General features: G+C 41.4%; 1 protein-coding gene and 1 long non-coding RNA gene across 4 annotated transcripts in view; one reads left to right on the top strand and one right to left on the bottom strand.

Moving 5' to 3' along the window:
- Positions 1 to 14,734, top strand: part of LOC310707460 — a 35,330-nt gene that overhangs the window by 1,989 nt on the left and 18,607 nt on the right. For both annotated transcript variants that reach the window (XR_014526466.1, XR_014526467.1), the window contains exons 2-3: positions 3,976 to 4,018; positions 5,279 to 5,396. This is a non-coding gene — a long non-coding RNA (uncharacterized lncRNA). The remainder of the gene's footprint in view (positions 1 to 3,975; positions 4,019 to 5,278; positions 5,397 to 14,734) is intronic.
- The window catches only part of GPR160 (G protein-coupled receptor 160), a 31,999-nt gene that overhangs the window by 12,217 nt on the left and 5,048 nt on the right, over positions 1 to 14,734 (bottom strand). The window lies entirely within an intron of this gene.

The following is a 14,734-nucleotide window of genomic DNA, read 5'->3' as shown; positions in this document are numbered from 1 at the left end:
CCGGCGGGAACTCCCACGGCTCCCAAGGCTTGCAGGTAGCTCCCTGAAGCCTGGAGAGCGAGAGGGGTCGGTGCACACCGACCCCTCTCGCTCTCCAGACTTCAGCGAAGGCTTGCATTCGCCCCATAGGACGCACACACATTTCCCCTTCATTTTTGGAGGGGGAAAAGTGCGTCCTATAGGGCGAAAAATGCGGTAAATATTCATGTTTTTGATAAGAAAGTGTGTGCCTGCCTTTTCAGGTCAACCACTTGCAAGTGTTTATTTTCAATAAAATATTGCTGCTTCATTAACTTTGCCCAGACTTTATTATTTCAAAGGGGTAAAGGACCTAAGTCTTGGCCTAGGGACCAGTGTATCTGTCTCACATTTTTGCACCTCGTTTAGCCGTGTCCCTTTGCTTTGCCTAACTTTTATCTCCCAAAGCTGAAGCCCTTTCCCCAAATGGACCTCATGTGGCTCTTTGAATAACTTGGCCAGATCTTCTAAACAAAATCCTCTCATAGTGTTGCACATTTCCATTTTCAAATGTGGAGCTGCCAGAACCAAACTGGCAGAACTCTCATCTGTTGTCCTCCAACAAAATACCGGTTTTTAACAAGTTGCAACTGGATTTGATGCAGTTTTAGAATTTCAATCCAAGAGCAAAGGAGCCCCTCTGGCAAGGGAAAACCGGAATAAATGTCTGACAAGAATAATCATCTTTGGGCAGCTAACCTATGAAGTTGTTACTTTTTTGTAAATATATTTGTAAATACTAGGAAGGGGGCACTACCCCTATCCCTAATTTCAGTATCCTAGTCCCAAACTCCACTATCAAATTCTGGAAGGCTGATGTTTAGGATGCAAGTTTAATCACACTTACTATGTCCCTTTGAACTTGGTTGATGTTACTTCCAAATAATTATGCACAGGAATAATTTCCATTGAACAAAACAAAACTTCCTTCATAAATTCAGTGTAGTCCTTGGTACTCTAAAGCCATTACAGCAGCAAACAACACCGAGGAATCTTTTCACTCCCATTTCCCCACCTAGTTATCAGAAATGTCCACTCCTTAACCTGCAGGGTTAATTGGACATATTCCAGAATTGTTCTTGAGTTTCTGCTTGGCACTTACACCCTATGTTTCAAACAGCCGAGCCTTTTTCTGCCATAGGTTATTTTGTGCTTGAACAGAAATTACTATTTCCCCTTGTCAGCATCACTAGTGAGTTCCTTATAAACCCTTCAGGATAACTTGACTGGTATTTTTAATATATATTATATTAAATATTTTATATATATATATATATATATATATATATATTATATAGATTTATATATATATATATATATATATATATATATGCAGGTTTTGGTGTCCTCGGGTGTCTTCCCGTGTAAAAGTTGGGGTGTCTAGGCGACGTTTCGACGAGGTCTCACTCGTCATCTTCAGGCTGGTGCTTTCGGCTTCTTGTTACTGGAACAGAGCGGGATCTCAGTGTTTGAGTTCCTATAAATACTGTAGAGGGGTGTGGTGTATTGCCTCAAAAGTTCTGGGCAGAGGGGAAGTTCCCAGGCTAGTGTTCTTTTCTTCTTTTGTTCCTTAATTACTTGAGGGATATCTTGAGTGATTTCTTGAGTGATATTCTGAGTACCACTTAGGTGGGTCATTAGGTGTGGATTAGTTGCTAAAGCCTTCGTGTCTTGACCTCTTGAATTTGTGAAGAGTTTTTCTGGGAAGATGGCTGTACTGCACTTAGTTGTGCTTTGGCTTGGCTTCGTGTATAGGGGCGAGCTGTGGTTTTGTGCCCTGTGCCAGCCAGATCTGTGTAGGGATTGCAGGGGGGTGCAGCATCCGGAGTTGTCACTATGGTTTGGTTACTGGATGGTGTCTGTAATTTATCTGTGGAGAGGGTCTGGGTTTGGGTCTGGTGTGGTTGATTGGTGGTGGCGTTCTGTGTGCCTCTGGATCTGGTGTCGGTTTTTGTGGGGAGGGCTAATTTCCAGATGTCTGGCAGGCGGGACGTGTCGTCACGCTTGTTCATGTTGTGAGGGTGTTTCTCTATCTCGATGGCTTCCATGATTATTCTCTTGTGGTGATGTTCCATGTTAAAGAGCAATTTGGAATCTGCAAAATTAATTTCGTGTCCTGTTTCTTTCATGTGTTGGAAAAGAGAGGAAGATTTTTCTTCTTTTTTGACGGCATTCTTGTGTTCTGCGATACGTGCATTTATTCGTCTGTTTGTTTGTCCAATGTACGTGGCTGGGCAGACTTTGCAGGGTATTTCATAGACCCCTTGGTTTTCCAACTGGATTTTATCTTTGGGGTTTCTGAGGATATTGGCTATTTTTTGGTTGGTGCAAAAGGCTGTTTTGATATTGTGTTTATGGAGGATTTTGCTAATTTTATCTGTAGTGCCCTTGATATAAGGAAGGAGGGCCATATCAAGGGCACTACAGATAAAATTAGCAAAATCCTCCATAAACACAATATCAAAACAGCCTTTTGCACCAACCAAAAAATAGCCAATATCCTCAGAAACCCCAAAGATAAAATCCAGTTGGAAAACCAAGGGGTCTATGAAATACCCTGCAAAGTCTGCCCAGCCACGTACATTGGACAAACAAACAGACGAATAAATGCACGTATCGCAGAACACAAGAATGCCGTCAAAAAAGAAGAAAAATCTTCCTCTCTTTTCCAACACATGAAAGAAACAGGACACGAAATTAATTTTGCAGATTCCAAATTGCTCTTTAACATGGAACATCACCACAAGAGAATAATCATGGAAGCCATCGAGATAGAGAAACACCCTCACAACATGAACAAGCGTGACGACACGTCCCGCCTGCCAGACATCTGGAAATTAGCCCTCCCCACAAAAACCGACACCAGATCCAGAGGCACACAGAACGCCACCACCAATCAACCACACCAGACCCAAACCCAGACCCTCTCCACAGATAAATTACAGACACCATCCAGTAACCAAACCATAGTGACAACTCCGGATGCTGCACCCCCCTGCAATCCCTACACAGATCTGGCTGGCACAGGGCACAAAACCACAGCTCGCCCCTATACACGAAGCCAAGCCAAAGCACAACTAAGTGCAGTACAGCCATCTTCCCAGAAAAACTCTTCACAAATTCAAGAGGTCAAGACACGAAGGCTTTAGCAACTAATCCACACCTAATGACCCACCTAAGTGGTACTCAGAATATCACTCAAGAAATCACTCAAGATATCCCTCAAGTAATTAAGGAACAAAAGAAGAAAAGAACACTAGCCTGGGAACTTCCCCTCTGCCCAGAACTTTTGAGGCAATACACCACACCCCTCTACAGTATTTATAGGAACTCAAACACTGAGATCCCGCTCTGTTCCAGTAACAAGAAGCCGAAAGCACCAGCCTGAAGATGACGAGTGAGACCTCGTCGAAACGTCGCCTAGACACCCCAACTTTTACACGGGAAGACACCCGAGGACACCAAAACCTGCATTCCTGTACCCGTGAAAATCTACGAAAACAATATATATATATATATATATATATATATATATATTCTTTTTTCTATCATTTCTATTTATTCCTGACATTCCCCTTGCTTTGAATGATAATTTGAATTATTAATTGTACTTAAGCTGGAACTATACACTGACTATGGCCTGCCCATTACCCTCCCCTAGCTGCTATAGACTCTATATATGTCCCATGACAGGCGGGATGGGAGCAATGTGTATGGGCAAATGCCTCCTAAACCAAAGGAGCCTGCAAAGGTCCTTGCTTATCTCCATAACATAACCAGAATAAATTTTAGAGAAGAAAATGAATCATGCACATTTCCTTGATTTCCACAACTTATACAGGTTGCAGAATTGACTATAGTGACAGAAACTATCCATTCCTTACTGTACTGTTTTTTTCTGGTCCATTTAATTTCATCTTCTTTATAACCACTGCCTTATTTGTTGTGATGTTACAGAACCCAGATGAAACGCAGGAAGGCATAGAGATAAGGAAAGTGGGTGAGTGGCACGTTAAAAGGATACCAGAATACAAGACATAATTCAACCCAGGCTTATGAGGGTTTAGTGTCAAAACTTGTTTTCAGCGCTAGTGCTCATCCTAAACAGAAAAGACGAGTCTGCTTATGAGTATGTATAAAGTTCCCTCCTCATTGAATAGCTCTACTCAGTTAAGACACAACTAGGATTGCATTGCACAGAGAACAAACTACAGGAAATGACTTTCTTCACACAATTTGTATTGACTAAAACTGACTCAGGCTCAAACTGTCACTCAGCTATGAAACTTGGGCCAGTGATTTATTACTACTACTACTACTACTACCACAGCTACTAGATTTATTACCCACCCTTCACCAGCAAGTCCCAGGGCAGGCTACAACAATTTGAAATTTAGTATTAAACAGTAAAGACAAATTACAGTCACTGTAATAGAGTGGGTCCTGAAAACACACATCTCAGTTAGCTTGATCTGCATCACAGGGTTGTTATGGAGATAAATACTTAAAGGAGAAAACCTATGTTGAAGGGTTAATCTTCATATTTTCTGCACATAGTGAGTTTCTGCATTAAATGTATACCACCCTACGCTCATCAAAGGAAGGGAAGAATAGAAAAGAAACATATTAATAGAAATATATTTTAAAAATGGAAAGAGTTACGTGACAGCTGTTGCTAGACACTACAGGAGGGGAGTGGAAAAGCTGCACATCATCCTTTAGTATGTAAACCCAATATTTATTTATTTATTGAGATTCAAAGGGTCTCAAAGGCAATTTACAAATAGCAAATACAAAAATAAAGCAGAGTGGGGGGGAATAAACCATTTTTTAAAAAACCACAAACCACACAAGCAGCAAGGAGGTGAAGAAACAAAGTAAACACATCATCATAATCAAAGCAAAGTATATTGAACACAGCAAAAGTGGTGGTAGTAGAAGCAGTTTTAAAAGCTTTCCTAAAAAGTGAAGTTTTCAGCACCTGCCAAATGACACACGGTGACTAGGTCAGAACTGTAATTCTATTGTTGCGTGCTTTAGATACATTTATTTGTCCAGGCCTTATAGACGTTATAGGAGCCAAGTCTCTTGGTCAAGGTACTGCTGAGTGCTGCTGCTGTTTTATGTATAGAATTATCAGTGTTGGATTTGCCAGTGATTTAACTATTACAATGTTTATTATATTATATTGTTAGCAGCCCTGTGCTTCTCTGATAACTGAGGAGGCAACTAAAATCTGCTGTTTTTTTCTCTTTCGTAGCTTTGAGCAAAATCTGCTTGTTTCTCTGCCGCTGCTGCCCAAGTTTTCTCCATGATGAAAATCCACAAAATAGATGAAAGCAAGCTATTATCCTCTTCTCCTGCACTTGGCCTCTAAGGTACACTCTTACTAATTATGAATTTAGTATGGCAGAGTAAGAATCTGCCCACACACACACACACACACACACACACACACAAACACAACTCCCTTGTACCACCTGGAAATGGATCCATACAAAAAGCATGGGTGCATAGCGGGGACTAGTTTAACTGCTGCTTTCCAAAGCTGCTCTACAGTGCTATTCCTGTTTTAAGACAGAAAATTATTCAAGTGGTCATTTAATACCATGTTTTCATATACAGTATTGCATTATAAAGTAGTCCCAGGAGCTATGTAACTCCCTAACCCGCCTGCAAGTTGGACTTCCTCTTACTTCCATAACAACCAGGTAGCCCTAAATACCTATAAGGGAAGAATTTACTAGAATGCAAAAGCCAAGAAAGCGGCTCTGTTCCTCCTCTTTCTGTATGTGAGAGGCCCAGAAACATAGGTTGGAGTTCAGGTCAGGAGATTTTTGTCTGTGGCTAAGCAGCCTAGGAGACTCAGGTGTGTGTGCACACAAGCCTAAATGTCAAAAGAAATGCAAAAAGTGAAACATTTAAAAATGCAACATGCTACTACAAAATATATTTAGCAAGTTTTACCAAATTGTCTTCAACTATTACTGTAAACATTATTTCAGATAAAGCCGTTTTTTAAATAAAAGGGGGGGGGTACACATCAAACAAAGGAAAGAATATCTGGGTTGTCCTGGTCATAGTCAGTCACTGTACCACTGGGCTGTGCTATGCTCTTCAATTCTTCAGTTTCATTTTTTAATCAAATCAAGTATATTCAGTAATGTGGACTTTGATCAAGCAATTTTGTATCTTGAGAGAGTTAAAATTGTTCAATAGATCCATAAGGGCAAAAAAAGATTATGCTGGATTAAAAACTACATCATTAGCATACAATGTAGTTTTATTACGGTACTCATGTTTGGATCAGTTTCCTGAACTTGCCTTTCAGCTCTTACCTCTGAAAGGAGAGCTGAGGGACAGCTGTTTGTTTATTTACAGACTCCTATCCAATCATTATATGCCACCCCTATGTCAAAACCCCAGGTTTCCTATCCCCTCCCCATTTATTATTATAGGGTTCTCCCCACACATGACAGGTTTAAAAAAAACTGAAGACAAAACTTTTCTAAATGGCATTTGCAGTGATAAATCAATAAGCAGAGAACAAGTTAAGCACCCACTTCCTGCCCACAATCCTTCCTATAAATAGCCCCTCCCAAGCTTTCTAGTAATGTTACACTGTAAACAGAGTTCCCATTGTAATTTATAGTGTGCAAGCCCATCCCATCCATGAGGCGGGGTGAAGCAACTGCCTCAGATGGTGGAAGCCCCCAAGGTGACCCCCACAGGCACCCACCACTGTGGTAGAGAAGCAGCCCTAATTTCTGGTGAGATCTTGCTGGAAATCAGCACTGCTTCTTCTTCTCTACCAGTGGCAGGGACAGTGGGATGAACAAAGTGGAGGCTGCAGGGCAGTGTGGCATTTATTCTGTGAACTGCCCTGAGACCCCCAGGTATAGGCAGTATATGTTGTTGTTGTTTAGTCGTGTCCGACTCTTTGTGACCCCATGGACCAGAGCACGCCAGGCACTCCTGTCTTCCACTGCCTCCCACAGTCAAACTCACGTTCGTAGCTTCAAGAACACTGTCCAACCACCTCATCCTCTGTCGTCCCCTTCTCCCTGTGCCCTCCATCTTTCAGTATATAAATTATCATTATTATCATCATCATCTCCCAAAACAAGACACACCACCCCAGTTAGTGTGGCCTTGGTATCTTAGAGAGTTGCTGCCAGTCGGAGCAGGCAGCAGCAGCAGGCAGATAGTGTACATGAACAGTCTGACGCAACATGAAAAAGCTTTTTGCTAGTTTTTTTTCTACAGCAGTTCTAAAAATGAACTTTTTCTCCTTTTCAAAATTAAACCGGAGGTTCTCTGGGATTGTTCGTACTTTGTGTCAACTACTAGATTGCACCATACCCAGCCCTGGTGATTAGCCTAATGCAATGAACAGACCTCTGCTCATTTCCTGCTATTTAAGCTGATGGTGTGTTTTGAATATTTAACTGCACAGCATGTTGTTTTTCATGCTTCTCCAGTTTAGCTCATGATAATATTTTATATATATATATATTCAGTAATATATATATATGTACAGAAAATTTATAGATCACTTAAAGAGATCCCTGAGTGGTATACATAGAAAAAGTATAGATAACACACAGTTAAAGTCCACAACAATCCAAAACTCACTTTTTCCATATAGTCTTTTGTTTGTCCTCATCACCCTCATTTACATGCAGTTTGCCTATGGTCATCCTTGCTTTCTTTTGTCTGTTCCTTCTTTCCATTGCTGCTCCACAATCTGTCTTAGAGTGTAAGCACATTGAGAGCAGGGACCTACCTATGTTGCCTTTGTAACTGGGTAAATACCATGTACTCCAATGGTATGAATGAACAAAGAAAAATTCAGAAAAAGGTTGGCAAGCATAGAACTTTTCCTTCCCATGCTTCAGATGCCTCCCTTAGGAGCATGGAAATCCAATAAGATAGTGGAAAGAAAGTATGATGTAGCATTGATTTTCTCTTGCTAATATTTCTGTTTAAAATGTAGCATCCATGCTCAGGTCAGTGCAGCACTCTCCCGATCTGCAATAAGCAAGTGGGAGATACAAAGATGCTTTCAGCAGTTCAGATGTACTGAACGAGCATACCTGAGATCTGAAAGTAACCCAGATAATCCTTCATCTGCTTGGGATCCCTGTCTTGTATTCAGATAATAACCCTGTGTCATTAATTATCACAGTCAAATTACTTGGTTCAGATTTCTATTGGCCTTGGGGGAGGGTTTGAAACTGCACGGCTCCCTAAAAATTGGATTAATCATTAAGGGAGAGCAAGTTCTGAAAACTGTGAGTGTGTGGGATTACTTTTAAGGATATAGTCTTTGAAAAACAACAACAGGAGAAAGCTTCACCTTGGTAGCTGGGCAGCTGAATGTCCTATGGGAACAAAACTCTGTCAAAAGCACTCTTCCTGATTTATTGTTGAAGCAAATGAAGTTGTATTTTGTTCTTGAACTCAACGCCACCTCACAGTTTGCATAAACAAGTGAACCATGAACCAGCTGCATAGGTGTGTCTGACTGATACAAACATATATTAAGCATTTAACCAGGACTATGCACTCTGTGAAGGTGATGTTAAAACTACTAGTTGTGGGCCAAACTAGATATATTAAATACATTAGTCAAGTTCATTGATTTCAATTAACCTACTGTGCATGACATAGTTGGATACAGCCCATTGACCTGTTAAAAGAGACAGAATGTCTGCAGGAAGCACTGCCAAAAAAGAAATTGGCAACCCTTTTTATGCACACACCAAACCTACCTACTCTAATGCAGTCCCACAGTGCTTCTCTGAAAATCAGGATGTGGGCAAGTTAAGGGTACATCTGCATCTACTGTATCCCCTCAAACAGCAATAGTTACTCCATTAGTAAGTTCAGTAATAATATGCCTCATCTTGGTTGATGTAGAAGTCCTTCAGCTCATCCTGATTTGCTTGCACAAAATGTGTGTGGAGACTATACAGTGTCCACCCTTTATTGAGCATTCATTCTGACTGGTTTGTGGGGAGCTTGTACAACAAGCAGCACTCATCCCAGTTTGTTTGCCTGGAGGTTATATGTCTTCCTGTCCATCTATTAGTATCTCATGCTTTTTAGTGCGTTTTCCCATCATTTCCCCTAATTGCAAAAAGTATGCTTTCCTCTAAATAAATAAATAAATATGTGAATGTGTTGTGCCAGAGCACTTCAACCCACTTCGATTGTGGAAACCTAAATTTTGAGAATGTGACTGAATGCCTCTTGCAAAATATTGGCAGTCCAGATGCAACTCTGCAGACATATTGATGTGAACAGGGGCAATGTATTCCTCACTGCAATGTCAGCATGAACAGATCAGAAGGAAGTGTTTTAGTAATGAAACTACTACGACTACTGTTTGAGAGGGCAGGTATGAACATACCCAAATTTCCTCTCCCTTGTGTTTTTCCCAACTTACGTATTTTCAAAGGCACCTGCCCCTAGCTGCTGCCAAATGTGCTGTTCTAGGAGCGATTTCCTGTACTGAATTACTAATATACAAATAGCCTTCACGTCTGAAACTCAACCACAGCATGCAAAAATTCCACATTAGCCTGAGCAGCCTCTCCAAAGATGTCTAAAAGAATAAGACAAGCTTTTATTTAGAAAATAATAATGATGGTGGTGGTGGTGGTGGTGATGTAATCCGCACCAAAGCAGAGACATTATATTCAAGTTCACTGAACCTTGTGGCTATGATGTGATTTAAATGATAGAAATTAGCATATTGCAGAGATGCTAAATTTCTTTTAGCAAACAGAACCAAAGAAAATGCACTTCTTCCTCTCCCATTGTTAAAAGAAAACCACTTTCAGAAATAAGATTGGCAACACAGCAGTGCGTTGCCTGGCGGTGGGCAGAGCCATAGCAATAGCTTCCTGGCAACAGGATCACGGCTGCTTACTGGGAGGGATGAGGTTGGGAGCTCCAGATTGGCTGCATTGGTGAAGCATTCAGTTCAAACATTGCTGATGCCTCATTCCCCTCCCTCCCTCACCATTCTGGAAAATAAGATACATTTTAATATGAGCTATATAAAAAAGAAAGCAAAATCTAATTGCAACAAATAAAATTTGGATTAAAGTTAACTTTCCAGGCAGGCACATAATAAACATTTTCATGATGTGAAGTATCTGCTGAGGTAAGTGCATCAAATAAGCGTCCGATTTTCCCCCCCAAAACAAAATTGAGAACACTATAAAGGAGATATGAATATTGGCAAATATTTACAAAACTCAAATCGTCCAAATTGCTTAAAAGATGGAGACCATCTGTGTTTCTGTAATTTAGCATACATCACAAAACCATACCATACTGAAATAAATTTATATTTTTGATTTTGGCCTCCAATGACTTTAAATTTGAATGTCAAATTTCCAAGTGACACAACATCGCACAGTAATTCAGATTAGCTCCTGCCAAGTCCCTTCAGAATTCTGCAATTGTGAATCATGCTGCAATAATAAAAGTATATAGAAAACTCTTTTTATTGTTTTTATTAAATATTTTATTGGGTTGCAGAAGAGTACATGTAGCTCTGCCTCACTGGAAACAAATCTCATGGTCACCAAATTTCACCAAGACACTATTTTTGAGAAGCAAAATAAATACACACTTGTTTCTAGAGTTGCCAGCTTTTGAACTAGTCCCATTTGATTTGCATCAATTAGCAGGTCATAATACTTATCTCCCTGCTGTGAAAAGCTTTCATCGGCTAATTCCTGCTCCTTTAAAAGCAACAAGAATAGGGGAAGCTGTGTGCCCCTCCCCCAAACTGGCTACACTTTCTCTTCCTCATTTATGGCACATCATCCCCAGGGCTTTTCTGAAAATATGCACTTTAGTGGTAGGGACCTTCACATTTTTCAAAGACATAGAGAGCAGTTTTCTTGGTGCAACCTTACATCTTTATAGAAATTAGGTTTGCTATCAACTCGCAACACTCAGTTTTTAGACTAACTTGTCCTCTGCAAGTGTTGAGGAAAGTGGTTAACATGTGAGGCAGCGGAGGTGCCGTAGTCCACCCCATTCCTACTGCCCTTTGTCAGGTGGAGGGCAATTGTGTGCCACAGGGTGTCAACTTCTATTCATGAGGTTGGCCCTGCATTGTGTGCAGCCCTGGGAAATCAGGGTTCTACATGCAGGGCTGATGATACATGCATAGAGTCGGAAGGGATCCTGGGGGTCATCTAGCCCAACCCCAATGCTTTGCAGAAAAGCTTGCTCATTCCCACCTCTCCATCTCATTTATTAGTTTAATGATTTTCCTAGATGGCTGAAGGGGTTTTCTTGCTTTCTCTCCCTCCCTTCCAGCTTTGTTTAACATCCACTTTGATGCAGAGTTCTGGAAAACCGGAAAGCCTGTTCACTAATTTGTGGCAATGTGGTTGATGCTAATAAAGAGATTGTCAATTATAGCATTTCAAACAATTTGTTTTAAAAAGTTCTCATCTTTAAAAAAACACAAAAATTACAACCTTATTTTTAAACAGCTTAGCTAGTTCTTTAAGTTTGGAACAGGTTGCAAGGTCAGGATTTTTTTTTTATAAAGGAGGCCATTCTCCCCGCCCCCACCCCCCCACTCCAGCTTCTCACCACACACACACACACACACACACACACACACACAACAGCTTTTGGGCTGATCCTGCAGTGCCTTTCTAATGTGCATTGCACATTCATGCTTCCCATGGAATAGGAAGGCCTTTGGGAGGGTTCTGAGCAAGTGTCATCACATGCGCTATGATCCCTGCAGCCAAGGAGACTGTTGCAAGAGAGGAGGGTGTTTCAGTCTTCCAGCCCCAGCTTGCTACCAGTAACATGACCTAATACACCCAAGAAGGAACCACCTAGTAGTGGAGATCAGCCAGAGTCGGGGGCATAAAAATGCAGAGAGAGACTGGTGTGTTGGGGAGGGAGGTGTTGTGCACAGTGAAACAATGACTTAATGTATAATCTTGGGCTAAGCAGGCTCACTTTCTTATGTGATCTGCCTTGCATGGGGTTTGCATTTTCTTCTATGAAGTTACTTACCGATTGCCTTTCAGACTACTGCCTCCCTGCCTCAATGTCTCTCATCTGTAAAGTGGGCAAAAAATTTTTTTTACAACCTCCTCTCTTTTAAATGTTATATTTGTTCATCATATATTCATACAAGTGGGAAAAGGAACAAAATGTTGTGCTGTGGAGTGCTTCTGTTCATAATTCCAGCCACCACCTCTTGCAGAATACTCCATTCCATTTCCCCTCCACTCCTACCATCTTCCCCCTTAACAGCCAGGATTTTGTGCCCACTAAACATGCTTAGTCCTCATCGTGCTGTTGTGGATTTTTTTTTCTGTTGAGGGTTTTATTCTTTCCTAAAGTGTTGTCTGGAGCTGTTAGGAGTTATGATAATAAAAATAATAACTTAATTATTTATACCCCACCCATCCAGCTGGGTTTCCCCAGCCACTCTGGGCATTAAAAAATTGTAAAACATTGTTGTTGTTGTTGTTTAGTCATTTAGTCATGTCCGACTCTTCATGACCCCATGGACCAGAGCACGCCAGGCACTCCTGTCTTTCACTGCCTCCTGCAGTTTGGTCAAACTCATGTTGGTAGCTTTGAAAACACTGTCCAACCAACTTGTCCTCTGTTGTCCCCTTCTACTTGTGCCCTCAATCTTTCCCAACATCAGGGTCTTTTCCAGGGAATCTTCTTTTCTTGTGAGGTGGCCAAAGTATTGGAGCCTCAGCTTCAGGATATGTCCTTCCAGTGAGCACTCAGGGCTGATTTCCTTAAGAATGGATTAGATATTAAAAATTTCCCAATACAGGGTTGACTTCAGATATTTATTTATTTCCTTGACATCTGATGGGAGCGTGTTCCACAAAGGGGTGCCATTACTGAGAAGGCCCTCTGCCTAGCTCCCTGTAACCTCACAGTGAGGGAACCGCCAGAAGGCCCTCTTAGCTGGACCTCAGTGTCTGGGCTGAACAAAGGGGAAGGAGATGCTCCTTCAGAACGCTCCAATAAGAACTAGAGGGCACCAGGTTGGTGAAGCCTGTCTTAGATTAGTATGTTTTCTATGGGCTGTGGCCCCATTGAGCTCCACCTTTAGCTCTCCTACTGCCTTCTGAACAGGCTCTATCCTAGGCCCTGACCAGGTACAAGAGTTTGGATTTTAGGGAGTTGACAGCCCAGTGGGGAACATGCAACAATAGTTTTCTGCCCATGAGTTCATTTAAATTAAGCACTGATGTTGCACAATTGAGTCCTTTACTCAATAACGATGATGATGAATCACACCCAAGAAAAGTTATATTTCTTGCCGAGCAGGAAAGGTTTCAGCAAGCGATCAGTAAGGCATTCAGAGGCCGAATCCAGATCTCTGTTTACAGAGTTTTTATAGTAATATAAGTTATGCATGCAAGACACCCAGTGCTACAGTTTTACCCCAGCTTAATAACAAATACAGATGTTTCCACAACTCAGCTAGCTCAGCTTTTTCCTGTTTATAATCTTGTTATAAAAGTCATACCCTTGCACGTTCTTAAAACTTTCCTTGTGGTTTGCACTTTCTCTGTCCCTCTTAAGCTTGCGTTTCAGCATGATTACAGTGCTCTAACAATGAAGGTGGTAGAGCATAGTCATCATGGCTGGTAGCTGTTGATAGCCTTGCCCTGCAATAATTTGTCTTATCCTCCTTTAAAGCCATCCAAGCTGGTGGCCATCACTGTCTCCTGTGGGAGTGAGTTCCTTATTTTAACTATGCTATGTGATTAAGCACTCGCTTCTGTCTGCCCTGAATCTTCCCACATTCAGCATCACTGGATGTCCACAAGTCCTAGTGTCATGAGAGAGAGAAAAAAACTTTTCTCTATCCATTTCCTCCATGCCGTGCACAATCTTAGAAACTTCTACCATGCTTTCTATCATGCTGCTGAACTACAACTGCCGTCATCCCTGACCACTGGCTAAACTTGCTGGGGGTGATAGGAGCTGTAGTTCAACATCTGGAGGGTTAAAGGTTCCTCACCTCCATTATAGGGATTTGAAGGGGCCCCAGGGGCAAGAGGTGGCCCCAAGTGGATGTTACAGGAATGAATTCCATGTGGATGGGCTGTGGGAGAAGAGATGTGTAGAGGCACACTTTTGTTTGATGCTCACTCCCTTATAGAAGGCAGGGGCCCTACTCACTTCCTATTCTGGTAAGGAAGAGATAATTCCGTTTACCTTCCATTCAACTAGTCTTTGAAGCTGTGTGTGTCAAATGAAAACAGCTTGTTCCTGGAACTGCTGTGTGCTGAAGATATAGGGCCCCTTATCTTTATGCCTTTATAGGTGTGCACACCACCTAGTAAAGTAGCTAAAAAACACCTTTTCATCAGCGACTGACCCAATAAACCTTTACTCTCATCCACACTGCTCTTTGGAACAGAGATCTTAGCAACAGCACTATATTACTGTAAGCCATACATAATAGGCATGCCCCCTATCTCCACCCCCACAGGTTTTCTCAGAAGTCTTACACCATAAAAATCCAATGAGCACAGGCAAATATTTATATTCACATGTATTTATATGCACATGCACAAAAAGGCAAAAGGGGAGGAGAAAAGAAATAAGTGCCCTCACACATGTTTCCAAAAGTAGTGCACAATAAATTTTACTACCCAACTCTCTCACACATACATTGGTA

The sequence above is a fragment of the Podarcis liolepis genome, assembly GCF_965112155.1.
Source record: "Podarcis liolepis genome assembly, chromosome: 5".
Lineage (NCBI taxonomy): Eukaryota > Metazoa > Chordata > Lepidosauria > Squamata > Lacertidae > Podarcis > Podarcis liolepis.
Note: the sequence above shows the minus strand (reverse complement) of the source record. Positions and strands in the feature narration are given on the sequence as shown.